The sequence below is a fragment of the Eupeodes corollae genome, chromosome 1 (assembly GCF_945859685.1).
Source record: "Eupeodes corollae chromosome 1, idEupCoro1.1, whole genome shotgun sequence".
Classification (NCBI taxonomy): Eukaryota; Metazoa; Arthropoda; class Insecta; order Diptera; family Syrphidae; genus Eupeodes; species Eupeodes corollae.
The window spans coordinates 33,556,907-33,572,681 of NC_079147.1; the positions used below are offsets into that span (position 1 = coordinate 33,556,907).

The 15,775-nt window shown below is 31.5% G+C and overlaps 1 protein-coding gene across 5 annotated transcripts in view; it reads left to right on the forward strand.

Annotated features, from left to right (window-relative positions):
• The window catches only part of LOC129940615 (serine/threonine-protein kinase OSR1), a 132,611-nt gene that overhangs the window by 68,367 nt on the left and 48,469 nt on the right, over positions 1–15,775 (forward strand). For all 5 annotated transcript variants that reach the window (XR_008780720.1, XR_008780725.1, XR_008780724.1 and 2 more), the window contains exon 2: positions 14,796–14,953. The gene's annotated coding sequence lies outside the window, so the exon portion shown is untranslated. The remainder of the gene's footprint in view (positions 1–14,795; positions 14,954–15,775) is intronic.

Genomic DNA, 15,775 nt, shown 5'->3' on the forward strand with positions numbered 1-15,775 from the left:
TCAATAATGCATTTTTAGTTGCGACAAAGAATAACTACAGTGCATTCCCGATTATCGTAACTAATTAAAACAAGGGCGGTTGCAATGACCGAGTAAATATTTGTTTAGGCTCAATTTTAGACGCAAAGTGAAATTCAGAAAACCAACACTTATAAATATGCATATATGATATATTTCATGCAACATGAATATTTCATTCTTAGTCCAAAGAAACAGCGGTTAGCAAGAGTTATTCTGCGTTTGATCTCAGCGCTGGCTGGTGTTGTTTTCTGCGTTTACAGCGGAGCCTAGGTGGACGAAGTCCTTGGCTATCTCAAAGTTACGTCTGTCGATTGTGACGTTTTGACCAAGACGTCGGTGTTGTATGTCCTTTCTTGACGACAGCATGTACTTTGTTTTGCCCTCATTAACTATTAAACCCATTTTTGCCGGCTTTGCCTCAATACTCACATAAGCCCCATTGACATCACGTTGAGTTCTTCTGATTATGTCAATGTCATCAGTATATGCTAGTAATTGGATAGACTTTTGAAAGATAGTGCTTCTAGTATTGACGTGTGAGCTCTGCACTATTCTTTCAAGCACGATGTTAAAAAAATCACATGACAGCGCATCACATTGTCTAAAACCTTTTTTGACATCGAAAGGTTCTGTTAAGTTGTTTCCAACCTTTATGGAGCAGCGTGAGTTCTCCATGGTCATCCTGCACAAACGGCCGAGTTTGGCAGGGATGCCAAAACTAGACATGGCTCTATACAGCTCGTCCCTGTAGATGCTGTCATATGCGGCCTTGAAATCGATGAAAAGATGGTGGGTGTCGACTTGGTGTTCTTGGGTTTTTTCCAGGATCTGCCGTAATGTGAATATTTGATCAACTGTAGACTTTCCTGGTCTAAAACCACACTGATAAGGACCTATCAGGCTGTTGACGATGGGCTGTAGATGTTCACATATTACGGTAGACAAGATTTTATAGGCGATGTTAAGTAGACTGATTCCTCTATAGTTGGTGCAGTTTAGAAGGTCTCCTTTTTTCAGGATCGGGCAAACAATACTGAGGTTCCGTTCATCGGGCATGTTTTCTTCCGACCATATCTTACAGATAAGTTGGTGCATGCTCCTAACCAACTTATCTCCAGCTGCTTTAAAGAGCTCGGCATTCAAGCCATCCGCTCCAACGGCTTTATTAGACTTCAGCTTAGTTATGGCAATCTTTACTTCGTCTAAGTCGGGAGGACGGGATTGTTGGCTTTCGTCGTCTATATTGAATGGATCATATTGCCTGACAGCGGAATTCAGTTCTTCGTCGCCGTTATACAGTCTACAGAAGTGGTCCTTCCATATCCTCAGCATTGACTGCGGTTCCACTATGATGTTTCCACTTTCGTCTTTGCAGCCTTCGGTTCTAGGTTTATGTACCTGTGAATTTCGTTTCACCTGTTCATAAAACATTCGAACGTCATTCCTGCTTTTAAACCTCTCAACATCTTCGACCGCACGCTTCTCATGCCATCTCTTTTTCCTTCTGAGAAGTCGGCGTTCCTCTCGCCTCTTCTGCTCATAGAGCTCACGAGCAGCTCTCGTCTTTTTATGCAGAGCCGCTTTGCGTGCCTGTTGTTTGGCTGCATTTGCCTGCCGACATTCCTCATCAAACCAGGGGTTATTTGTTGGTGGCTGTTTGAAAACCAGCACATCAGAGGCGACTTCTCTGATAGCATCTTGGCATTGTTGCCACTGGTTTTCGATACATTGTGGTGGCTGCAGAGGACTTTGACGTTCGACGTTGTACCTTCTTCCAGCACCTCCCTGTTTTGCCTTGGGTCTGGAAATCCGAAGTGCTACCTTGGCTACAACCAGGTAGTGGTCCGAGTCGATGTTAGCTCCTCGGAAAGTTCGTACATACGTAATGCTGGAAGCGTGTCTGGCGTCAATCGCAATATGGTCAATCTGGTTGACTGTAGATTGATCTGGAGAAGTAAAAATTCCTTTGTGGATGTTGAGGTGTGGAAAACGCGTACTGGCTACCATGACGTTTCGCCCCGCAGCAAAATCTATGAGCCTGAATCCATTGTCGGAAATGTTGTTGTGCAGGCTGTTCTTCTTGATTATTCCACCAAAGATGTCTTCCCTTCCTAGCTTGACATTAAAATCGCACAGGACTATTTTAATATCGTAGTTAGGGCACTGCTCATATGTTTTGTCTAGGAGCTCGAAGAACATATCTTTGGTGTTGTCGTCATAACTAAAACTTGGTAAAAATTGATTTTTGATTTTAATATCTTATCAAAAATTAAAAATATTGGGTTCACACGAATTTCATCTTATAGAAAATATTGTTTCCGAACTTTTGTAACTTTTTTGTATAAAAATCCAGAACTCAGTTTTTTTTATAAGAATTCAAATCTATTTTCTAGAAAATTGGTAAAAATTGTTTTTCGACTAAAAATTTCTCTAACAAAAACATATTTCTAAATGTAACTAATTTTATCATATGTAAAATATTGGTGGTTATTTTTTTTTTTAGAAAATTTTAATTGGCTACTTTTTTTTACAAAACTGATATAAAATGTTTTTAGACTTAAATGAACAAAGAAATATAATGACTTCAAATTATTTATCTCACACAAAATATTGCTATTAAAGTTTTAAATAAGATAAATCGACATTTATAAGTTTTAAAGATTTTTTTCTGAAGGTTTTGAAGCTGCATTTTCACTTTTCACTTTAGAAGTGTTTTCCCGTTGCATGATGGTTAGTGCGTTGGACTGTCATGTCAGTGGTCTTGCGAGGAATTGACAAATTTTCCTAGTAATTCTTGTCGGGAAAAGTGCTTTTTCAAATGAGCTTAAAACTTTAGGTCCCCTCCATCCCTGACAACAGTACTCGCATACAGGAATGGTTGGGAGTTGTCAGTCACCAGGCCCTAGTTATCAACGGATTATTGCGCCACCCAATTTATTTATTTACTTTAGGAGTGTGACATTAATTGCAGAAATTCTATGTACATACTTTCATAGCAGTTTTTATTTACAAACAATAAATTGGAGCAGCTGTTGATCCGGCCAAAAGCCCAGAAATTTTACGATTTAGCCATTCCAAAAGCTCTGTATAGATACCAAACAATAAATTGGAAGATCTGTTGATCCGGCCAAATTCCCTAGATTTTTAGTATTAAGCCATTCCAAAAACTCTGTATAGATACCATTTTGAAATAAATAGCTAAAAAAAAAAACGGTTAAAACGGTCATTGATTTGTTAAATGAAATCTCATTCCTTTAATCTCAATTTGTTTTGTAGTATTTCTAAAAATATTATAAAATATCATATTTTTTCAGCTTCAAGGGTGAATTTATTTCAAGTTATTTTAATCGGTCTGTTTTACCAAACTGAACATTTTGGAAATTCTCGACGACACGTTTTAAGGTCGGTCCCGTATGTTTGTTTTTTTCCGTACCTAAGTTACCTTTTTTCGTTGATCATACCTGATATAAAACAGATTGACTGTTTTTCTAAGCAACGAAAATTTCCTCCAAAAAGCTACTAAACATTGGTAAAAGTCAAATCTTATTTCTAATATTTTGAGAACAAGGAACAAGGATGGACTTCAAACTTATTTCAAACTATTGACGTTAAACTTTAAGTTAACCTTTTACTTCTGAAGACGGCTATTGTAAGTTCGAAAAAATTCAATATGCTTTGTAATATAACAATTCAGAATCAAAAGGTTTACAATTCTACCGAAAATATTACCTTATTGTATCGAATATTGGTAAGCTTAAGCTTGAATTTTGAATTTGTTTAAATGACAATTTGTCTTACACAAAATTTCATTTGTAAATTTTAAAGATAAAAAATAGGACGTTATTTGTGTGGGTCGCATCTAGATCAAATCAATCTGTCATCGTTATTGCTAGTTTCAACTTTCAATTGATGGTTGATAAATATCAAAGCTTATAACATTTTAAAACTTTTTATAATTGAGAATGTTTCCGACTTTTGTAAATAATGGACAAAGTTTAAATTGTCACTCAGAAATTAATCAATTTCTTTAAAAATGAAGTTTTAACAGTCTAAAGTTTAATGTTTATCAACTACCGACTGATAATTGACCCTTGCAACAGACATTTCCTAAAAAAAACCTTCTTCATTGAACCGCACCATGACATTGAATGGCAATATTTAAGTACCTCTACGTACTAAAAGCAATGAAAAAGGTCAATATATTACATATAAATTACATATTCAAAACACGTGTTGATTTTATATTATAAACATCTACTTCGGATTTTATAACCGATTTTAAAAAAACTTCACTTTAAAAATTGCAATATTTTCTTTTTTGTATTTTTAATGGTAAATCAGTTTTGCATAACATTGAAATTATATTATGTTGTTAAAGTTAATGATTTATTAAAATGCACAATTTTCCGGAACCTATAATTACAATTATCTCGCCATAAAAATAAAGTGTAGTACAATGCAAATATATTAAATTTTTAGTTTGTAGCAACACCTTTTAAAATTCTGACGTAACAAAGTTGTTACTTTTGTTCTCCTCTGCAAAATGTAAATGTGTCATTCATAATATAAACTTATTAAGTACTTTGGAAAATTTTCATCACAAAGTATTCATACATAAGAGTAATAGTGCTTTCGTGCTTTCTATTATAAAACAAAATATCGAAATTTACGTAATTATTGTTTCTATTTAAAGTAGAAGTTCGGGACCTACCTAGGTATCTAATAAAGAGGCAAGTGATTTTAAATGAGTCATTTATTGATAGTTCATGTAATATCTACAATTGTTGGTAAATGTTTCGCTGCTAGTTACTAAATAAACATATCTACTTATACAGTTAAGTTTTCATACAAATATTAGAAAGCTATTGTATTATCATAAGTTATTAAAACCCAATTCGAGAAATAACAATAAAAAAGCTAATAAATTGTCACCAATAAGCTTTAAGAACCGACATAAATCTATTTAATTTTAAATTTGCTAAGGCTTTAAGTGATTTTTGTATATAATATAAATAAACGCATTGCACCTTAAGGTTAAGAAATCAAAAAATCCTTTCAAATTTCCTACTTCCTAATTTGTCTATTTTAGCAAGCCCTTAATACGAGTTGCAATAAGTCTTTTCGAAGAATGTAAACCACTTTAAATCGTTTATAGAATACCGCCAAAATTATTTTCAGGTCAAGAATTATATATCCAGACCGAGCCGACGAAAATCAGTTGCGCACCCTAAAGTTTCGGATGCCCTAGCCTTAGTCTACCATCTCTCCAGTGTAAGCCAAATACGTTCCAAGTTAGTTCTATCACGAGCTTGTTAACTTTCCGATGAGTTTTACTTAATTTTTTGTCACAGTATTTGCAAATTTTTGGGACTTTCAGTTCGTATATCTTGGGGACGAAGTGTCAAAAAGCTCTCAAAGGTAATATAACATCTTTATTATAATCATGATTCAAAATTCAATTTAAAAATAATAGTTTTTTGTTTAATCTTAGTATCCTAGAGGAAATAACCTTTTTTTCTAAACTTCAAATTAGGTGACCACACAAACTATTAATCTTTCAGTCTAATCTAGAACTGGTTTAGACCTCCTCTCAATAAGACATTAATATTTCGAGGGCGTACGTAATTTTATGAGACCAATTTTCTTTAGTACTCGTACTGTAGCTAAAGTCCTGTCCTGCGTAAGCTTTTTCATCTATCCTACTTTCAAGCCTCGTTCAGAAAACTTCTTAATGACTGGAAGACCGGCTTTCGCAGCCATAGGTCCACTTTTGATGTGATGTTTCATCTAACGAACAGTGCAGCAAATCTTTACATCGTTTTGGAGAATGTAAGATTATTGCGCTGGATATTTAAAACTCAACGTATAGGGCTTGGCGCTAAGTTGTGTTAACGAAAATGAGTGCTTTGGATTAAAATGAAACCCTTCTTCGTTGCATTAGAAATTACCTTTCTGACAAGTAAACAAAATTATGGTGGACCCCAGGACAATGTTTTGTCTCTCGACACAAACTTCTAGTCCAATTCATTTCTTCGCTGACGATAGTTTTTAGCTTCTCATATTCGTTTTCAGACTCACATCTCTCTTCTTCAGATGTGGAACTGCAACGACCAAATATGATAAACTCATTAAATTTCGACCTTAAAATCATTCTACAGTGGGGAATATGAAACCTCGTGGAATTTAATGCTTTGAAAACCTAGTGCTGTCTTGGTAACTTCCCATAGGAAGTTATTGTAATGCGTCCGATTTGTCAAATTGAAAATTTTGACATTTCTCGACGTTTCAAGGTCCCTAGAGTCAAAATAAAAGATTTTTAGAAAGATGCCTGTGCGTGCGTGTGTACGTACGTTCGTACGTCCGTACGTTCGCGACGTTTTTTTCGCCCTCCATAGCTCAAGAACCAGAAGAGATATCGACTCCAAATAAATTTTGTTATAAGGATAATAAGGCAGAAAGATGCAGAAAGGGCTCTCAAGAAAATTGCGTGGGTGGTTTTTTTACCATAGCAGTTTAAAAAAAGGTGAAAATTTTGGTTAACCCTAAATATCTTACGAACCAAAAACGCTAGAGACTTGAATTAAATTTTATATAATAAATTGTAACGTGATCTCAAAGAATTATATTTTTTGAAAAAAATCTATCCAACAGTTTTTTTTTATAAATCAAAAAAAATTTGTCACCTCCAAAATTTAACGACTAAAATATAATTTCATCTCCAAAACAATTTTGAGCAACGGAGAACAATGTTTTTGAAATCTGATAAAATTTTGAGAAAAATCGAATTGACAGTTATTTTTATAAAAAATAAAAATCTAAAAAAAATATTACTCAAAGTTGGTAAAAATTGAATATCGATTCAAATATCTTTTCAAAAACTTGAAATTTAGGCCTAAAACTTATTTTATCTTATAACAAATATTGTTTTCAACATTCGATAAAATTTTGAATAAAATCGAATTGACAGTTTTTTACAAAAAATTAAAAATTTAAAAAAATTTAACAAAAGTTGGTAAAAATTGATTTTCGACTCAAATATTTTTTCAAAAATTTTAGATATTGGCTTCAAACTTATTTATTTTACAGAAAATATTGTTTTCAATATTCAATGATTTTTATATAAAGATCCAACAGTCCGTTTTTTCATAAAAAATAAAATCTACAAAAAATAGTACGCAAATTTGGTAAAATTGATACTAGTACATATAGACAAACTTTTAAGCAAGACAAATCGACAGACGGGATGGGAAGTTATAAGTGTGGGTCGCATCCCAGCCTCTTTTATCTTAAAAGTGAGATATACCCCTTTATTGTCATTATCCATGGATGGCACTTGCATCATTGAGACTGAAGATCTCGATATTCTCGGTATGTGTATCAACAACCACCTTTTGTTGAATCAGGAATGTCGCAAGATGCTAGAAGTTTTGTACCCCTTTGATGTAGCTATTATCTATAACTTCCATCTCTGGGCTGGTGTTCCTGCAACTTACTTAAGTCTCTTGGACAGTCTTAAGCGTAGAGCATTTAAATTGATTTTTGATAATATATAATTAATTGGTTCAATCACATCACGCTTGAACTTTGTCGTAAAGTTTTGTTTCTCACCCTTTGAACCGTTTTTTTAACAGTAGGTCTAGAGAAATAGCCAGCTGCATTCCTCCAACCAAATAGTACAACCGTTATACTTGCGCTGCTAGGAATGTTCATCAGTATAGCCTTGAAACCCGTTCTTTAATTGTACTACGCAAATGTGGGAGGCACCACATCCCCTTTCAAATTCCATCTCTCTTAACTCTTTCCTAGTAATCACACTGTGTCTCTGCATTATAAGGGTAGTAATTTCCATTTGAACTTGTCCGTCACCAAATTGCAATACCATATCACTGTTAAATCCTGAGGTGCAGAACTTTAAAATAAATACATTTCCGGTTCACTGTGACGAATACTTACTATTTTAATTAAAACAAAAATAATTAAAAAAAAAACACACATTATGACGTGATTAAATGGTGTATTCAAGTGTTATAATTAAAAACAGAGTGTGGTAAGGAATTCCACATTCGCGTAGTACGGCTAAAAAACGAATCTCTATACTTGACAGTACGACCGAAGTTGGGCTCGAGGGTACACTGATGAGGATTCCTAGAAGCGCGAGTATTACGGTTGAACTGTTTAAGGGGAGGAATGCAACTGGCTATTTCTCTTGAGCATAAACCGTTAAAATAACGGTAAAAAATCGTGAGGCAAGAAACATTTCGATGTCAAATTACTTTTAATCTGTGAAATTTGGATAAAACATTTCAATATACTGACTTATTAACTAAGTGAAGAATTCTTCTAACTCTGTGAAACATTCCAAGGCTTTTTCGGTTTAAAAAAGTAATACTGCCATATTTAAAAATTATAAGTTCACATTTTTGGTTGTACTCATTTTTAAGGGTAAAAAGGATAATTAGAAAATTTTGGTCCCTATAAATCAAATGATTAATATTTAAATTGAATTTTTGGTAAAGTTTATTTTTTTTTGATTTATTTGTAAAGTTTACCAACGAATTTATAACCTTAATGAAACAAACAAAATACAGATTTGTATATATGCACGTAAAAGGTTTTTTCTCCGTCTACGTAAAAGGCTGGCTAAAATATAAAAATGTATAACCAAACCAAAAAATCGTTGAGGATACTATCAAACTATATTAACAACAAACAACATAAAATATTGTGTAAAAGAACGTGTCATTTGAGTTACAAAAAGGATTACAAAAAAAAGATGATAAATTTAATCAGATATTTTATACAAAATGTAAACAGAATGAATATTATTCCCTTCTTAAGCTTTTACTGAATGATTTTTTTAATATTATGGTCTGATTATTTCAGTTTTTTGTTTATTATAATTCATTGCTAAGACAAACGGTAAACAATTAAACAATTCATTTCAGGCTAAACCAGAGGGAAAATATTCCACAATTTAAAATGTTAATAAATATTTGAGTGAATTTTTTCTCTTATTTAATTAGAATATCATACAATTACAATGTTTTATATCATAACGTGGAAATTTAAAAACAAATTCTAAACACATGATTTTTATAAAAGTATTGATTAAACTGTAAATTATTTTAATTTTTTTTTTAAATCGAGAAACACTTTTTAGCAACTAATCTTTGTTTCGCAATTTTTGTTGTGGTACATTTAAACATATTTACTCGAATTGTTATAAATGTTTATAATTTGCATAAATGAGGAATGAACGAACAAAAAATACAACCTTGAAACACCCACTTATTATTTCGCTGAATATTGTATCAATATCGTACATTGTCCCTCCCGACCTCAATAATTTCACTCTTAGAAAACATTTTTAAAATATCTAAAATAATTATGTATCTATACAATCTATAACCTCCTCTATTGAACACCTTTTAATCTTGACCATAAAAATAATGCTCTCACGAAAAGATACAAACAAATAATGAAGTCGTGATGTGCAAAAATCATCTCAAGAAAAAAAATTAATAAATCAATTCATAATTGAAATTTAGTGAGCAAATATAAAAATAAGAAATCAATGTCATGTCAGTTTTCTTCATATTACGAGTATCTATAGATACAAAGCAAAACAATTCAATTCTCATTAAATCAAACTTATAGATGCATAGAAAATATCCACACTTGTATGAAATATGATTAATCTGTGCCAAACTTATAATTATTATATGATTTCATAATAATGTACAATTATTATTTTTTAATATTTAGCATTTTTTCTTTGGTATCTTTTTTTGTTTTTTGGCTGTCAACACACTTTTGTGTCAAATGCAAATATATCACACACTTAGTTTTGAGCACATGCCAAGGTTGAGTTACATTTATTATTGCCAAACAAAAAGAAAAATATATTTTTTTCGAATGCAATGTTGTAGCTCTTTTTAAGTTAACTTATTAAGTGACTTTTGAGGGTTTGAATTTAACACATCACTTCTGGTAAATCAGTGTTTTATATGGGATAACACTTTTTTAAATACAAATTTAAGAAAAAATCAAATGAGGAAGTTTAACTCTGTACGAACTTTTGAATAGTTTGCGTGCACTCATAGATACGAAAAAATGATTACTCACGTGCTTAATGTTGGTGGTCATAGCTACAATTATCGTATTATTATTTGCTTTCTACTTTAATTATTTTTAAGCGGTGGTTAAAAAAGGACATTCTTGATAGGTAATAAAATTGACATAGCTTTATTAATAATCAAAATAACTTCGTTCTAAATAATTCTGCATCCTTAAGTCTTGATAGAAAACGTTTAAAAGAGTGAGGGGTAGTTATTTAAATAAGTAAATCTATTAAATAGTTTAGCATTCCCGCTATTAAGTTTAAAATAATTGAAGCTATCGGTATTGAAATAATCTTACAGGATCTTTTCTGTGTATCTCCCAGGTGAAAATGGTAGCAATGAAAATTAAACTTTGTTTAAAAGATGTCTATTAAAATTGTTAAGAAGAAATGGTAATGTTTTAATCGGTGGTGAATTAAACTGTAGAAACTAAGTGTGGAGTTGTCTGAGTGTGAACTGTTGGGGTAATATACTTAATGATATTATTGTATTTAACAGATCGCCTACTTTGCTCTCGAACTATCCAAGTTGCGCATCCCAAAATCCCTCAACGATTGACTATTTTGTTTCAAATAATGCTTTTCATTTTTTACAACCAGTTACCATGGATGATTTACGTTCGAATCACTTGCCAGTTTACAGTTGCCTTAAAAATTATGAAAGCCAAATTAATGTTGTCCCTGACATATAATTTTTCTGCTCCGAATTGGAAACGATATACTTTATAAATTTATTTCTCAAAATTTAAACCAAAGTAGTATATCTTTGGGTTACATTACTTCACCTGAACAAGTTGATGCTCTTATAGAGTCTTTTATGGAAGTTGTAAAAAGAGGGCTGAATCATTTATTCCAAGACCCCTAGGCTTATTGAACTCAATTCCTTACCGAGTTACGTAAATATCAGGTTTTTAATAAGAGCGCTATAAAAGTTTTTTTTTTTTTAATAGAACAAAAACGGTTTTGGATGAAATTCTTTATTTCTGTGAAAGTACGTTCGATGCCATTATGTATGGATCACGATTTCTTTACCAAACCACTTGACCATTTCGTGAGATAACACGTTCTCCAAAATTGGTTTCCAATAAATTGATTGTGACATTCGCTGTGTGGCTTGTGGTGCCGCGCGCGCCGTCCTGTTAGAACCAGATGTCCTACGCGTCCATATCATCCAAAAATATTCGGGTATCATTGAACAGTTGCTTTTGATCATCGCTCAACGACGCCGCCTCCGGCCCAAAACCACAACAAACCGTAATTCTTACGAAAGGCAATGATGACTCATGGAATACGTGTGGATTGCTGCCTGACAATACCGCATATTTTGTTTATTGGCAAAGCCATTCAGTCAGAAATGAGCCTCACCGCTGAAGATGAGTCCGAACCATTTTTAGCCCAATTCAAGAACATGTGACGTTTATGGTGTTCAAGCGGCTTCAGTGCTTGCGTCGATTTAATCTTGTTAGGGTGTAAACCAAGATCATTTGGCAAAAATCCTTACCACAACGACGTCAAAGAAATGCGCAACGCTTGAGAATAACGTGTTAGAGACACATTTGAACTTTCTACTTTTGTAGCGTCCCTGTTGTAAAACCCTGTAGCAACAACTTTTTTAAAAATATTTCTGTAAAGGATTTGATAAAGCAATCAAAACCCAAAAAATTATCTGGTCTTGATGGTATGAGAAACAGGTTGCTTTAGGCCTTACCATCAACGGCCACCAAGTATCTTAGAATGGTTTTTAATTGTTGTATAATTCTTTCTTATTTCCTAAATGATAAGTTATAGAAAGCAAAAGTTATAGCTATCTGAAAACCTGGTAAAGCAAAAAATAATCCTAATAGTTATTGGGCTATTAGTTTGTTAATTACGGTTGGTAAATTGTTTGGAATGCTAATAAATCGACAATTACCAAACTATACCGTAGTTTGGCTTTAGAACTAGTCACTCCACACACTATCAATTTTTAAGAATTAAAAATCATGTCAAAAATAACCTTAATTCAAAATTATCGGCTGTCTTTAACACTGTGGACGCAAACACTCAAAAATACTATATTTGCTGACGACACAGGTCTTTTTTCGTCTAGCCTATTGCCTATATACAATGTTATACAATGTTCACTTAATACCTTACAAAACAAGTTTAAAAAGTGGAAAATCAAGGTGGAAAAAAAGGTTAAAATCAGATTTTTTACCACTTACTTAGGTACAGCTGAACTCTGTCGACATCACTCGGTCTGAAAACTGCAAGTACCAATTGCTAACACTTGACAAGAAACAGACTTTTGACAAACATTTTGTCAACACGATTAACAAAACTAATCTTTTAATAAGAATAAGGTATAACACCCGTTTGATATTTAGAAATATTTCCCAGCCTATACTTACTTATGGTGCTTCAGTATGGTTTGACTCCGCTGAAAACTGATTAAAAGAGCTTCAAAGAATGGAAAACAAAATATTAATATAAATGCTTAACTTGCCAAGGCATTCTTCTACAGTCAGCTTCATAAGAAGGCTAATGTTAAGCAGGTCCAATTGTAGTTTATAATTTGCAAGACAATTTTTTGTAGAAGATGTTCATATTCTGACAATGAGCTGATTCTTAATTTCTTAAATCATATATTTTGCTTATATCGCATTTGGGTTAATGTGCAATTTTTAGTTCTTAAGTATCATAAAAGGGTTATTTCTTGACGGTTTTCCCTTAAAAATGATTCTTTCTCAGTTAAATTATTTTGATATTAGTTTGAAGTACCTATATTGATTATATACTTTAAAGAAGTTTTCTGAAGACATATTTTTTCGAGTACTTAATGCATAGTTTGTTTGTGATATGTAACCCTAAATTACTTGTTCTCAAAAAGTTAACCTTGTCATAGTTTTTCAGAAAAGTTGCGTATGATCATTTGGTTTCAATTCCTGGGTCAATTGGATCTTGTATAGGTAAAGGCCCAAATCACGACGCAAAAACTTCAATTACTTAAAATTTAAGTAGATTAATCAAATTGGACTCATAATTACACAAACATTTTATTAAAGCCCTCTCACTCAATTACTTGAATAAACCCATTACAATTTTTAATAACTAATAATTAATTGAAATTTATATTTTTCAATTATAATTACAAGTAAATAAAAAAGCGTATAATTGTAATGAATAAATGTTAAATTATTAATAACATGTGATTGAAACAAAAATTATGTAATTACAAAAACTAAACACTATTTGACAACTTTCATTGCATTTTACATTTGAATGTCGGTAAAAATGTTTACCCGTTTTGAAAATATCTAATTTGGAAAAAAAATGTTTCAAAAATTCAAAATCCATTTTTGATTGATAACACAATATAAGAAACTCGTTTAGAAAAGAATCATTTAAATCAGTCCATTACTTTTTGAGAGAATTTAAAAACAAAATAAAAGTTCAATGAAGGTATCCTTATGGAGCAATTTTTTTAATTATTTTTTTTTTTAATTAAAAGAAGCAAACTTAAGATACAAACAATTTAAATTAAATTTTAATAAAAATCTCTACCCATTTTTGATTATTTACAATCTAAAAAACCTCTTGTAGCTAAATTGCTTTAAACCTTAATTTCTCAGTTTGAACTCAATCGACCCCATGGTTAAGTTTGCAGGGACGAGGACAGCCAGATAGACAGCCCGTTATGGACGGAATCATGGGACCTACTTTTTTCGACTTCTCTACCGTCTCGATACCAATTTTTTACGAATGCAATACTTGCCATACATTTCTTATAAGTCGCAAATAAAAACAAAAAGATGTTAACATAAACAGTTTATTTACGCCCGTTTGTTAAAATGTACCTGCGTACTTTCTTTGCCTACCTAGACGCATGTGCTGCTTAAGAACAATCAATACGCTAAAGTAGCTAACTTGATAAAGTATAAAATTAATGATAAGACTTCACATACATACAAGCGATTCATTAAAAGAGTCAATTAAAATGATATAAGCCAAATTTTAAGTAACTTGTGTTTGGCCCTGAAATGGCTTTAAAAAAAAAAATGTTTAGAATGACGTTTGTTGTGATGTCAATACAATAATTCATTTTAACACATATATGTATGTATATCTCTGTATATTTTTGTTTTGATATGTTCCAACAAAAAAAAACTTCTTTCAGCTGAACAAATGTTAAAATTGTTTTTCTTAAATCATTTTATTGCAAATTTAAATTTAAAAAAATAAAACGAAAACAAAAATAAAAATAAGAGTTGAAATCAAATGACGTTTAACTCTTTTATGTATTTAGCAAAATATGTATACATGATTTAAAGTTCTTTAAAATTTTAGTGACATTTTGTTGTTTCATCGAACAAGTACTCCAAACTTGTATTTTAAACTGCGTTTTTTATCAAGAAAGTTAGTAACAATGTGTTTTTTTAGCTTACAACGCCAACAGCAATAAATTAACACGTTTCTTTTAAGTGCCCATAAAAAAACCAAAGTCTGATTTTATTTCCCCTAAAAAAATAAAACGGACCAAAAGTGTTGTGAAGATGTGTTTTCACACATGAACTTTCTTAAAAGTCTATTTTTAGTACCAGATCAAATTTATTAATAACTCACAAGAATCTTTTATTAACAGTTTTTATAATTTTTGTTTCTTATATATTTTCAGATATTATCCATATCTCCGTTGACCAAGTGTGTAAAGAAAGAATAGTAACAAATCTTGTTACCGTGGACCACTTATAATAAATAACAATAAACACCCAAGACCTTCTTTGACGGCTAAGACGTTAAACCTTTAAAGAGCTCATATAGGATTAACCTTAGGTAAATATTTAAACACTATACATACACTTTAGAAAAAATACATATCTTTTATTATGTTTTATGTATTCAATTTGCAAAACCTTAATTTTTGTTGTCATATTGGCGTAAGCTTTATAATGTAGGTATAGCAACATGTTGTTAATTTTTTCTAGCAGTTTTCAAATTAGTGAGTTAGATTTTACATTTGCTAATATTTATCTTGAATAAATTTAGACCAAATTTGTTCATATTCGTTTTATTTAAACAAAAAAAGAAATAGTAGAGCTATAAAAACAAAAATTACTAAGTGAATGCTAAAACCGTATAAGTGAAACACGAAAGAATATAACATGATTTTGAAAAATGTTCAATAAAATTATCAAAACTTGAAATACTGATTCTAGTTGTAATGTTTTGCGGAAAATTTTTTGTTGTTCGTAAGTTTTGCCCAGTAAGACAATTATTTAGAAGTCATGACTTTAAGACAGAAACCATAATTGAAACTTTCATTATTCTCGAAGTAAACTCATTGATATTTTTTTTACAAAAAGATTGCAAATGATTGTCCATCAAACATATATCTTATTTAGAAATAAAATTTTGGCTTGAAAACGGCATGGCAACTTATAAAAACTTAAATAACACTATACATGATTCCAATACGTTATGCTTTGGTTACTACTACTATAAACAGGGTTTTCCGTTAAAACATTTTATTTCGATATTTTTGAAAACCAATCAATGTTTATTTTATTTTAAATATTAAGGTATTTCATTAATAATGTCAAGCAATATCAACGAATTGATCACGCTTATGGCTTCAGCACCATTTTCATGAATATT